Consider the following 11,256-nt stretch of genomic DNA (forward strand, 5'->3'; position numbering starts at 1 on the left):
ACCAAGCCACCACACCACCTCACACCACGGTATCCTTGGCGTCCCGCCCCGCCCCGCCGAGGCCCGCCAAGCCCTACTAAGGTAACAATTTCCCATCTCTCCCCGTCAATATTTAGCGTAATTTCCATGGTTTTGAAGGCGTTTCTAGGTGTTTTCGACTCAGCTGTGCATGAGGAGGAAGAGGAGGTTGTGGTGGAGGCGAGAGGAGGAGGATGTGGGGGAGAAAAGAGGAGGAGGAGCTACGAGAAGATTCGGAAAAAAAAAAATCATTTCGGTTCCATATCATTATTTTTTTTTTTATTAATGGAGTAGGTATTGTTTTGATATTTAATTTATTATTAGAAAACTACAACAAGTTATAATCGATAATAAAATCTAGTCTAGCTGTGTTTTTGTTTCTTGAAAAAATAACAAATTCGTCACTTTATTTATTTTAACTTTTTTCTTAATAGCACGCGTAGAATGGTTTTGGTATTAAAGTTAAGACTTAAAAAATATAAGAAACATGTACCAAGTAATAATATCTATTAAAATCTAGTCTAACTATTCGTATTTTCAAATTTATAAAAGTCCGTTGCCGGATTTGAAAAAAATAATTCCCTTATACAACGAGGAATATGTGTCTTCTTTATTTATGTGGAAAGTAAAAATTTTTTGTATTCAGAATATGTATTAGAATCTAGTCCGGCTGTGTTTTCTTTCTCGATATTATAAGAGTTTTGTGGCCCCGTTCGTAAAAGTTACGGATTGTTTTCTGGATTTTTTGTTATTATTACCAAACCCGTAAAGATTTTTATATTCACAGTATTAGTTAAAGTTTATGGCAAGTCAAAATATGTAGTGCATTCCAGTGTGGGTGTCTTCTTTCTTCTCGTGATTTTCAAAATTAATTACGTTACGTAAATATAAGGGCCGAGACGCATATTTTCCCTGCCTCCCTGCCTGTCTGTACATCAATATTTAGCTAAACTTCGGGGTGTTTCCAGACTCAGACGTGAAGGAAAGCCAGAATTAACCATGAAAATAGATAAATAACCACCAAAATGCTTCAAATAAGGCTTAAATGTGTTGAAGGTTGCAAGCCCCGTTCAGAGCGCCCACCATCATCACCTAGAAGCCCGGACCCAGACCGAGACCTTCCCTCCTTCCTTCCCGTGTCTCTTCGTCAACATCTCCCTCAATTTCCAGGATTTTTTCAGGCATTTCCAGGTATTTCCCAGACTAAAATTTGTAGATTGTCGTAGTAGGAAAAGTTAGAAATGAGAATAGAGAAGGAGGAGGAAAAGGGAAGGAGGAGTGAAGGGAGAGGAGTGTTGGAGAGTGATAGTAGTAACAGTAATAGTAGTAGTAGTAGTAGTAGGGAGGAGGAAGAGGAGGAACCAACACAACTACTGCTTTAAACTCTAATTATACTGCTTTATAACTCGTCTCTGATCGGTGCTACACACACACGCACACACACACGGGGCACTGAAGCAGGTAGGAGTATAGTGTTGATCAGTTTTAGTGCCTTTTCTTAATATTTACCGCCAAATACCGTGTGTGTTGTGTTGTGTTGTGTTGTGAGTGTGTGCACTTTGCTACCCCAAGACAGGCCACTCCCTCCTCCACTTCCCTCCCTAACCTGCTCCTCCCTGCCCTGCCCCTCACCACCTTACCTCTCCCCTGCCTGCCTGTGTGTGTGTGTGTGTGTGTGTTGGGATATTGTAACGTAATCGAGCCCGTGCGCTACTACTACTACTACTACTACTACTACTACTACTACTACTACTACTACTACTACTGCTGCTGCTGTTGCTGTTGCTGCTACTATTACTGTTGTTGCTTCTGCCACTACTACTACTACTACCACTACTACTACTACTACTACTACTACTACTACTACTACTACTACTACTACTACTTCTACTACTGCTACTACTGCTACTACTACTACTACAACTACTTCTACTACTACTACTACTACTACTACTACTACTACTACTACTACTACTACTAATAATACTGCTATTGCTACAACTGCATGGCAACACAATAATTTCTTGCTTTCGATAACAGTTATCGAGAGAGAGAGAGAGAGAGAGAGAGAGAGAGAGAGAGAGAGAGAGAGAGAGAGAGAGAGAGAGAGAGAGAGAGAGAATGAAACCACAATTAAAACACCCACAAATACCCTTAAAAACACAACTATTTTCCTAATACTTCGTACACAAAAGTACAGAGACTGTCAGCTGGATTACTCTCCCCCATCAAACCATTCATACCAGCAAAGTCCAGCAATGAATGTGTCGCCCTACAATCAGCGGAAATATCACAATGCAAGGGAACGTGGGCTTCAATTGTGTTGCGTTTTTTTCGTAAATAATGTGACATTAGTCGTGGTCACGGAAGGGGTTGCTGCTTGTAATCTTTATATATTGGTGTACAGATAGATTAGCATTTACTTCTGTCCTTAAGTGACATATTAGACACAATTACTAAAGACAAAACTGCTGGTTGGATGGGTGATTTCTCAAGGGTCATAGTTAAACGTCACACCGACGTCACGAAAGGGTGAGTGGGCGGGGTATCTATCATGACAGCTGATCTCGCTACCAGTGCCTGTAAATCTTAGCTAAGATTATCCTAAATTTACTCCTATAATTACTTTCATTATCCACATATGACACCAAAGCATATTTTTGCCAATTAGGTTGGGGTCTCAAATATCCACTGATAAAATAGCATCCTTGTCCAACGCTTTGTTAAGATTTTATTTGGGAAAAACGATAGAACACTGCATCTCAAACCTTAGCAGACCCAGCACTGACAGCGTCTAACAGATCGGGAGATGATCATGAGCTGGCAACACTGCCGCTCCGCCTCTCCCATTGGTTAAACATTATTACCTGGTTTCTACATTTGCCTCCCACACTTTCTAATGACTTTCCTTAGTTCAGGAAGTTTGTTTTGATTTATAAGGTGCAGTTTTCACCATCTGCTGCTAATGTAAGTAGCTAAAAATTTTGGGCAGTAGTAAATGATTGTGAGAGGGAAAATGTCCAATTCCGTGATGGTCAGGTGTGACTACGGGGTAATGTGCTGCGCGAGATGATTGACGCTATTTGGGAAGCACAGCGGATTTGTGGAAGAATAACGCTCGCCGACACCCAACACTGTGCTTGTCCAATAAGCGACACTGCTCATTCACGACGAACAGCAACACTTTTTAAAAGGATAATTCCTGACGGCGTTACCCAACATATGCGAGAAAAGGAAATATTCTTTGCTATTGTGAAATGCCTCACACGTCACCGTAAAGTACCGCTTATGTTGCCAGCCATCTCCTTCCTCTCCCCTGCTGGTGTTCTTTTCTTACTCATGTGCATGGAAAAGCTCCCTCGGGGCCTTCCTCAACCCTCACCCCCTCCCTCTCCTCTGTCCCGTCCTAGAGGCAACAGGCCGCCACAGCTCGGAAGTGCAAGTGATCTATCAACGAGAGCAGCGACGAGGGGCGCAGGATTTATCACCAGGCGATGTATAAAATTGAAAGAGAGAGAGAGAGAGAGAGAGAGAGAGAGAGAGAGAGAGAGAGAGAGAGAGAGAGAGAGTAATACCATTGGCAAACGAACTTAAACTTTAGTCCACAGCGAATACAGAAAATGTAAGAAAAAAGACTTACTATAAAGTTGCCAACTGATCAAATCATTACCAATCTCTTCTCACCACAGAAATAAAATAGAATCCCACAACGCAGGAACGAGCGAGGCCACCGGATGAAGGTGGAGAGAAGGCAACAGACAATACTCTCACGACCTAAGGAGTCCCAGAGCTCTCTTTCCGTCGACACTGAAAATCCTGGGAACTACTGAAAAAGAAATCGCTCTACGTGACACGAATTTAGCCAGTAAGTGTGAACGCGGGAAAGAAAGGTTTGAATCAATTGTAACTTTTTTCCCTTCTCTCTCTCTCTCTCTCTCTCTCTCTCTCTCTCTCTCTCTCTCTCTCTCTCTCTCTCACTCTCTTTTCAGTAGCACTTGCAGACTTTGTTTTCTTGGTCTGCGATATACTTGCGAAAACTTACGTTGTGGTATCTTATTTTATCTATTGTATACGAAGCGAAAAGTATTTTAAGTGCATTTTTATACAATACTCATACCAGTCAAACAAAGATGATAAGAATGAAGCGAAAGCATACTAATGTAGAATCACGCGCAGAATACATGCACGTGTGCATCTTTCCGATGAGCAAATCAAGTCATCATTTGGTTATGAACAGCTGGCGTGATGAAATTAAACCCAAATCGGCTTTGTTATATTGACGATGGACTTTTTTTTAGCAGACACGAGATGAATATGCATTTTTCCTTCACAGTGGTGGCGTTGATGGAAATGTTCGCGCGTTTGTGTGAGCGTCACGATTTTTCTATTTAGATTTCAGAACTCACCCGGCACAACAATGGGGGTTTTCTCCCTCCGGCCTAGCTGAAAGATGGCGACTGTGTGGGGTCTTCGGTGCCTTGCTAGAAATGCTCAGGCAGAGAAGCGGAAGGAAATTATCAACACTGTTCTGGCAAGTGGATGTGGCCTTCAAACTTCCGAGTGGGCCGTTGGGGGTCAGTGGACGGGAAGCGATGCCGCCGTAAGCCTCCACGTTACGAAGATCACAGCCTATCGCACAAAGAGAGGTGAAGGTCATGAGTCCCACACAGCCTCTGATGTCGGCGAAGATTCAGGTGCTACATGTTGTCTCAGGAGGTTCATTAAGTTTACGGTGTTTACCTGCGGTGCTTCACAAAAGGCTGAGACAAGTACAGTGTATAGAGACTCATTCATTTAGCTTTTTAGGTTTATGTATTTTATGAGAACACACTTTTTATCACATGCTTTCAAACGAGACTCCATTTGAAAATACATTATAAAGATATTCATGATATCAAGTGTGGTTTTCTACTAACCTTACCCCCCCAAAAAAAAAATAAATAAAAATCTGCCTCTGTTTCAACTTGCTCTTCTGAGAACAAGAACAAAGCTGGAGAAAAGTTTTCAATTTTTTTTCCTAAACTTGGATATTTCTACGCACAGACCAACACTCTGCTGAAGGTGGTGAGAGAGAGAGAGAGAGAGAGAGAGAGAGAGAGAGAGAGAGAGAGAGAGAGAGAGAGAGAGAGAGAGAGAGAGAGAGAGGGGAGGGAGGGAGACAGGGGTGGAGTTGGGGCGCTTTCCATTTTCACCTCTCCCAGCCACGGGTGGTGTTGCACATCTCGCGCCGCGCCACGCCTCCTATCTACATGCATGAAAGTAAACACCATGGCTGAACCGAGTAACATTCCGTCCTCCCGAGACGCAGAGGCCGCCGTGCAAGACGACTTAAGGCTACTTCTGTCCGACCCAATTTCCTGACCAAACAGTCTGTTGGGAACGTATCCACAAATATATTTTAGGAAACATCCTCGTCAGACGCTGGTTATCACCGCTGCCTCCACCTCTATTATGTGTGAGTGCGTGTGTGTGTTGTCCGTGTGTCTCTGTGTTTGTCTCTAATATGTGTCCTCCAGTCTCTCTCTCTCTCTCTCTCTCTCTCTCTCTCTCTCTCTCTCTCTCTCTCTCACACACACACACACACACACACACACACACACACACACACACACACACACACGCACTCACATATTTTGTGAGTCTGGGTTATTACACTTCAGAATTTTTTTATTAATATATATATATATATATATATATATATATATATATATATATATATATATATATATATATATATATATATATATATATATATATATATATATATATATATATATATATATATATATATATATATATATATATATATATATATATATATATATATATATATATATAATTGTCATATTCTGGTAAAATAAATCATCTCATGATTATTATAAAAATTCATCTGAAAAAAATGGCACATGTCATAGCAATATCAATTTCCCATAACCGCAGATTACATTTAATCAAATGTGGAACATTGAAATTATTAATGTAATTTTCGGTGTATTGAACATCAAAGAATATCAGTTTCTGGTGCTAAGAGTATTGAGCACAGTAGCACCACAGTAATAGAGTAATAGAGTGAGTCACAATGAAGCAATCTCTCTGCAATACGGCGGATGCAATCACAGTCGTGCTGGCAATATTATCAACAGTGTGATCATCTTTTACTGGAGGGAATTTCAGAGTCGAATTTCGTTAATGTGTCGTTATATCCTGGAATAACCAACCGAGGAAATTCGACAACCGTAAAAAAGAGGGAAAGAGAAAGAAAAATACATACGTAGGTACTAAAAAAAAACCTTAACTGAGCCTCCAAGTGCAGTAAATTGGAAGGCAAGCGACACTACGAATATTAAAAAAAGAACTCCAAACGCAGCCTTCACCGTAACTTAACACTCGCCGAGTTTATTAGCGAACTTAGTTAAAAATTCAATCTGGCCTGCCGGTATATCCTCGCGGCGCCGGTGTTTCGGCCATATTTCACCCTGACTACAATATCGCTAATCCGCCGGCCAAGTTCACGGCCCAGGCGGCTCACCTTTCCTTCGCAGGTGACAAACATGAGAGAGAGAAAAAAAGTATCGAATTTGAAAACAAAACAAAGAAAAACATGTTGAAGAAGAAAGAAAAATGGTTTCCCACGCAATCAAAGTTTTACGGCATGATGTTTTTACAAAGGCACTACCTGGAACATTGAAGTGAGACTTGAAAACACGGAAATATAGGGCAGGATAATGGTGAGCTGTCTCGTCCTACACCATGCCACATACGCACTTAGTGTCTCTAGAATATAATATAATAATGATAATAATATGTTATCACACACACACACACACACACACACACACACATATATGTATATATCAGCAGAGAATAGGTACGCTCATGACTCAACGAAGACGATGAAAAATGAAGTGCACACATTAAGTCACTTAATTTAGAGATGATAAATACTGAAATGAAAGAAAAATATACACTGACTAATTACCTTGACTTAACGCAGAGAAGAAGACTAATGTCGAAGAGGTAAGCACGGCATTTTTCACCATAAGGATAATGACATTATTCTTTTCAACGGAGGACATAGAAAATCCATTACGTGAAAAGGTACGGATTAAGGAAAGAAAATTTATGACTATTAGCCAGTGAGAAGGGAGACGGGGAGAGAAGGAGAATGGGGTGATACAAAAAATGGAAAGAACTAATTTTAGGAAAAGGAAAGAGAGTAAATACGGAAGCAAAAGGAAAACGTTGGGAGGCATGTGAAGAGTGGGGAGAGGGAAAGTGGGAGCTGGAGGGATGGTGTGAGGAAGGTGGTAGGGGAGCTGTGAGGTGATAAAGTGAGAGCTAAGTGGCACAGGAGTGTAAAATGTGTAAGTTAAATGTGAGGGGAGAGAGAGAGAGAGAGAGAGAGAGAGAGAGAGAGAGAGAGAGAGAGAGAGAGAGAGAGAGAGAGAGAGAGAGAGAGAGAGAGAGAGAGAGAGAGAGAGAGTGCGTGTGTGTGTGTGTGTGTGTGGAAAGTGAATGAATATAAAAACAACAACCCTGCCTGAAAAGAGGCTTAAAGGAAAGAACAATTAGGAGTTATATGAGGCAATATAAAACTATAAACCTTATTTCGGAGGGACTAAGTTTTAATCGAGGTATTTTTTTGCTTAAAGACACGCACATTATTCTCATTTCAGAATTAACCTATTTTCTGTTCCCTGACCTTTTCCAGAAAACAACACCATTTTATTGGAAAGTGTCAAAAGTTGCTTTATAAAATAAAAGCAAAATAATTTTTTGTCTAATTTTCCTCCCGTGATCTCTGGAACATGAGTTACTGAAGGGGAAAAACAAAGAATATTTTTGGGCGTCAATTTTACCGATTCTCAGGGGCACTGTAAAACAGTAAATACCTGCCACGTTTTGAACCTTTGCCCCGACAGGAAATGTATTCCACTGTAACTAGATCATCCAGACTGATGCAAGTATTTTATTATTATTTTTATTTACATATAATTTTTTTTTGTTTTGTTATTTGTATTAACAACGATCGGAGGCCATATCGATAGCGAGAATTTTATATTTTGTGAAGTCGTCATCCAAAGCCTTCAAAAATTGCATTGTCGCATTTCAGAGCTCTGTAAAAAAAATAAATAAAATAAATTTAAAAAAATTGGTGTGTAATGAATAAATCTTTATACTTTCGACATTTTTTCCTCGTTAATCCACTAGACTGAGATAAAAAGCTAACGACGCCACGGCTCCTCTGACCTTTGCTCATGACGGCCCACTGTGTGGTACTTGGCGTTTTGAAGCGGAACGTAAAATGTGTAAACAAAAATTGGTGGAGGTGTGAAAGTTCAAAGGAGTACTGGAGAGGGAAAAGGATAAAGGGAAAGAGGGAAGGTAAAGGAGGAGAGGTACAGGAGTGAGAGATGACGGAAGGGAGAGAGGATGTAGAGGATATGCCGATGAAGGGGAGATGAGAAATATCGGATTGAGAGTTTAAGGACAATTTAATTACGTGGGATTAGAAGACGTGAAGGGAGGCGCCAGGCAGGAGGAAGCAAGGCTGAAACCTTTTGCAGGCACGAGACTGATTAAACGGTAACAAAAACTGACAATGATTAAATGATACAAAATAGATGGGGGACGAAAAAAGCAAACACTTCTGAAAACGAGAACCTGCAGCGTGGAAACAAAAACAACAATGCAAAATATGAATGTCAAAAAACGTGAATAAAAAAAAAAAATCTATGTAAAGCAAAATCACACTACAAAAACACCGATTTCAAGCACTTTCTTCACATTTTCCTTCTCGTGAGATCGACAGTCTTTCCACAAATACCTGAAAATCAGACCCATGAGAAATTAGGGGTAAAAAATTCCACCGGCATGGCCACGTTGCCGCGCCGAGCCACGACGTGTCCCTAAATACGTCCCTTCACGCGACACTGACTCCGGGGAGAACACGACTCATTTTAAGCATATAATTTTTATTCCTCAAAGGCCTCCGAGTCCAGCACGTCTCCGGCGCAGCTGAGGCCGAACAAAGGATCAAAATTAAGCTGGAGTTATTATTAGAAGGAGTTATAAGGCTGCTTGTATATATAAAGGAGAGGCACATACCCCTGCCTCCTCTGTCGTCTGGAGGAGCGTGCGGTGCTCTTAAGAATATGCGAATGGCTCAGTAAGGAAGAAAATGACGGCCACTTTGGGAGACGGAGGGCGAGAGGTGTCTTTACAAAGGGATGAAACTCATACTTCCGATTCAAGGCGGCCTTGTTTATGGCTCCGAGTTACGCCTCACATTAAGCCTTTGGAATCTTACGAGCGCCAGAAATATTCCTGTCCGATAAGACTGGGGCAGGCGAGGGGAGGACTGAGGGTAAATGTAGTCGAGATGCAAAGCGCCGGGAAGTAAGGGATTCCAGGGCTTTAGAAAGACACAGAGAGGCGATTCAAGGGGATTGTTACGTTGCTCTACTGTCCTGTTGTGTTATCCAACACCGTTGACGTGTTTCGTAACTGTGGTGCTAACGTCTTCAAAAAATCTTCCCAACACACCGAAGTCTCTACGGTCACGATGCCTGTTTTAGGATATTAATTTTTGTACTAAACAATGAATTTAAAATTATCATACAAATCTTCTGCAAGTGACTATACAATTATAGAATAACGAAGCAAAATCGTAGTTAGGTACAGGTATCATACTATATATATATATATATATATATATATATATATATATATATATATATATATATATATATATATATATATATATATATATATATATATATATATATATATAGAAATTCCTCTTTACTTCACAATGAGGGAAAGTACCCGCAAACAGTTCTGCTCTTGTATCATTCGATAATCAACCTGATCGCTACGAAGTCACGACGAGGCTTTTTAGATAAAAATTCAAACTCCGTCGCGACTTTTCTTTCACGTGTCATTACATTCAAAGGAGTTCCGGAAGACCCAAGATAAGCCCGAATGCGGCTGTGAGTTTACATTTTACTAAAGTTCAATATCTGGGCAAATCTTCAGAAAAATAAGAGCCAGTGAATGACGTTAAATAAGAAGAAGAAAAAAAAGAAAAACTCTACGAATGAATCAAATGCAACTAACATGAAATACAGGAATTGTGTTGGTATTGATTTACTCATAGCTGAGACTAAAATAAAAAAATAAAAATAAATACATAACCTGTTCAGTATTCAGCACGAAAACACACCCTTCACTAATGAGAACGACTGCAAATCATCTGTTTTCCATTCATGAATAATAAAAAAAGCAAAGCACACATCACGCCATCACACCTCACATCCCTCAGTCCTTCAGTTCAGCAGCAACATGTTGATTAGCCGACTCTATGACATTAATTCTCGTCACCACCCGAAACTGTCGCTGCTCCCTTTCCACAACACTCCGCTGAGCACAGGACCGCCAGGCACTGGGTGTAAATTGGATTACTCTAAAAGGACCAAGTCAAACGCTCACAAGCAACACACGACAGGAGCTGTAAGGGGACGTCTCCTCCTGCTGCTGCTGCCGGTGCTGAGTATTTGGCACAACACGGCAAGTCCCTTTGCTTACACTTGTTAGGTGAGTTAGTCTGTGGGACACTCCTACGCTCTCCTGACTAGGCGAGACAGTGAAGTGTGGGCTGCGAGTTAGAATCTCTGCAGACACCCTTCTTTCCTTTCCTTAATTTGTGTGTCCAGTGACGAGAGAGAGAGAGAGAGAGAGAGAGAGAGAGAGAGAGAGAGAGAGAGAGAGAGAGAGAGAGAGAGAGAGAGAGAGAGAGAGAGAGAGAGAGAATGTAATACTCGAGGTATCACTACACGAAAACATTTAGTCTATGACCAGTTTCAATGAAATGCATATTAAAATAAAATACCATAAATGACGCATAAATGATACAAAAAAGGGACCATCTCAGTTTCCTAGAGTGTCACAAACAAATGTAATTATTAATCAATAAAGCAATTTCCTTTTTTAATTAAGCAATAGATCAATTTCCTTTCCCGTTCTCTTTCAAAACTGGTCACGCATTTTCCACCTTGCATCACACTCATTTATTTTCGTCCCCACGAGAACTAAGAGCACTTCTCACTTGCCGGGGAAAACTGGACGAGAAGAAGGAGAAAGAGGAGAAGGAGGAGGAGGAAAATAAGAAATGCGAAAAATATAAAAGGATAGCAAAAGGAAAAAAGAAATGAAAAAGGAAGAAAGAAAATAATTCGC

General features: G+C 40.6%; 1 long non-coding RNA gene across 3 annotated transcripts in view; it reads left to right on the plus strand.

The window, feature by feature from the left end:
- LOC135112928 (uncharacterized) overlaps nt 1-4,916 on the plus strand; it is a 4,991-nt gene extending 75 nt beyond the window's left edge. The window contains exons 1-5 of one of the 3 annotated variants that reach the window (XR_010274616.1): nt 1-81; nt 987-1,209; nt 3,429-3,509; nt 3,708-3,883; nt 4,411-4,916. The exon at nt 1-81 is cut by the window's left edge and continues 75 nt beyond it. This is a non-coding gene — a long non-coding RNA (uncharacterized LOC135112928). The remainder of the gene's footprint in view (nt 82-986; nt 1,210-3,428; nt 3,510-3,707; nt 3,884-4,410) is intronic. The other 2 variants (XR_010274617.1, XR_010274618.1) reach the window with 2 other exon arrangements.
- Nucleotides 4,917-11,256: the final 6,340 nt, after the last annotated feature.

This window comes from Scylla paramamosain, chromosome 24, assembly GCF_035594125.1.
Source record: "Scylla paramamosain isolate STU-SP2022 chromosome 24, ASM3559412v1, whole genome shotgun sequence".
NCBI classification, from domain to species: Eukaryota; Metazoa; Arthropoda; class Malacostraca; order Decapoda; family Portunidae; genus Scylla; species Scylla paramamosain.